The 2524-nt window shown below is 42.0% G+C and overlaps 1 protein-coding gene across 1 annotated transcript in view; it reads left to right on the forward strand.

Annotated features, from left to right (window-relative positions):
• Positions 1 to 2524, forward strand: part of WDFY4 (WDFY family member 4) — a 376632-nt gene that overhangs the window by 289929 nt on the left and 84179 nt on the right. The gene's annotated exons all lie outside the window — the stretch shown is intronic.

A 2524-nucleotide genomic window follows, 5' to 3' on the forward strand; every position in this document is an offset into this window, starting at 1 on the left:
CTCTGGCTCCCCACATATCTGAAAAAGGACTTTTTATTGATAAAGGACTTTTATCTGGATTAAGCCTTGAATTTCTCCGTGAACACTGCTGACATCTCAGGCTCTTTAGCTATGTATTTGTCTCTTAAAACTCTGTGGAACTGGTAAGGACAGCCCCATTTTGGTCCATAGAGAATTCCCCATTTGCTGTTAGGCGTATGGGACCTATGATCTACAGTGGAACAGTTCTGATTACATCCAAAAGGGACACTAGCACACATAAGGAAATATATATAGGATCTGGGCCAGTTCATTAAAAAATTTAATAGTTTAATCCCTTCCCTGGCTGTAGAATACTGTCTCTTTAAAATATTGGAGGACTGATAGGGACAGCAAAGTTTCATGAAGCACAACTCATCCAAATAGTCTCTCTCTTTAGTTTGCCATGGGCTCTTGATATATGTTAGGAGCCAGAGCATTCCAGCAAGCATTCACCATTATGGGAAGAATGCTTATCCAGTTGCCCATAACACCTGCAAAAGCACCACACAATCCCTCTAGGATAAGCACTGTAACCCAACACCATTGCATCCAGTGATGAGCTCCCTGATCTTCTTTCCCTCCCTTTAAAAATATGCTATGGAAATATGTCCAGGGCCTACAAGAATATTCTTACAGAAATATGTCCAGGGCCTACCAAGCAAAGCTCTATAAAATCTGCTTTTAGTAATGGAATACTCTTCTTAACAGCAGGTGCTTATAACACCCTGTGTACTTAGTGTTTCTAAGTTCCTCACCCAAGTCCTTCCTTGTGACAGTGGTGCAAATCCAAAGTAATTCCACTGCAGTCACTGGAGTTTTTCCTGATTTGCAGCTGAGAGCAGCACTTGTCCCCTTCACTTTAGGGCAAAGAGCCAAGAACTATCTTCTCAGATCAGGTGTGAATGAGACAGTATTTACAGCCTGGTTGCTATAAACTTAACCTATGGCTGTTAGGTCACATATGCTTAGCACAGAAGCTAAACAAAGTTGAAAGAATTGTACGTCATGATGAGACAGGATTGGCCCTGGATTTTATTGCTTGTTCATGCAAAGAGGCTAATCCCCAGGTAGCACAAGTAGAACACATTTCCTTAAGAAGGGTTTATGTAAAAGATAAAATACTACTGTGAACACACTATCATATTTTTCTTTAATCTGGGATGTTAGTTTGCCTGGTAGTAAACAGACAGTAAGTTAATGTTATTTTATTTATTCATTAGGAATGCTTGACAAGGATTTATTGCTGTTAATCCACTACATTAATAAAGGGTAATGAAAATAGAAAATTCTGGGTTTCTCCTCATTTTTTTCAGAGATTTAAGAAGGATCATCTAGTTTGATCTCTTGTATAGGACAGATCTGAAAATCTCACTCAGTGGGCACATCTACATGTGCAAATGCTGCTCGATGTAAACCTACCCTACGCAGGCATCTACATGTGAGCCCATTTGGGAGCAGATTTGCTGCTCCTGGTAGCAGTCTGCTTCTACCCCCTCTGGCCCTACACTGGCCCCCTGCAGCAGCCAGAGGGACTCTAGGCTCTTCTGGGTGCTAGGCCAGGGGCTGGCAGGGAACATGGGTCCAGGAGACAGCTGCCTTTTGGTGGGGGCTGGGAGATTTCTCCCTGCCCCCCCAGAGTTGCCTGCTGTCAGGTCAGGCCCTGGTAGTGGATAATGTCTTCTGCCCCAGCAGCAGGGAGCTCCCAGCCCCCGGCTCCCCTATTTTCTTTACAGTACTTGCATTTGCAGGTAGTAAATTAACTGCAGAGTAGAGCAGATTGCTGAGCAATAAGGGTCTGCAAGTGTGCACATTGATGCTTACTATACAATAATTTTCTCTATTGCACAGTAAAGTGTCTTGTGTAGATGCACCCAGTAATTCCTGTATCAAGCTCTTAGCTTGTGGCTGAGCCAGCACGTATATTTTCACTTCTGAGAAGTTCACAAGTATGTCTCAGTGAACGGGCATTCTAACGCCTTGTTGGAGTAGCTGGCTCAGTAGGAAAAGTGCACCCATCATTCTTACAGAATCGTCAGTACATTGGCTTTCTTTGGGAATTGGGGTTTTTTTTCTTCCAGGCTACCAGATCCGATCCTGGATAGCTTATTGGAGTTGATAAAGCCAAGGCTTGCAGGCATTGCTATTGAGAAATACAGACTGTTGTAGTAGTGGCCCTCTATTTAAATCTATTCTAAATCTTATTTTCATAACTTAGAACTGTTAATGGTCTCACTTTCAGGGCTAAAATTTCCCCAGTTCAGACTCTTCCTAAAGATCTTTTTTTCTTAAAGTCTGTGCCAAAGTTTATCTACATTTTTGAGAGGAAGGGAAGTCAAGAAAATATACGTATCCCCTTCCATTCTAGAAAGAAATACAAGTACTGTATGACAATTCTTTTCTGAGACTAGGTCTAGCTTAGAAAACCTGGGGAAGGAATACATTTGGTATGGAGATTGATAGTGAAATATACCTTGCTACTGAGAAGGTTGGCTTGAAAAGTTTC

The sequence above is a fragment of the Gavialis gangeticus genome, unplaced genomic scaffold (assembly GCF_001723915.1).
Source record: "Gavialis gangeticus isolate Ggan-Ray unplaced genomic scaffold, GavGan_comp1, whole genome shotgun sequence".
In the NCBI taxonomy this organism is placed as follows: domain Eukaryota; kingdom Metazoa; phylum Chordata; order Crocodylia; family Gavialidae; genus Gavialis; species Gavialis gangeticus.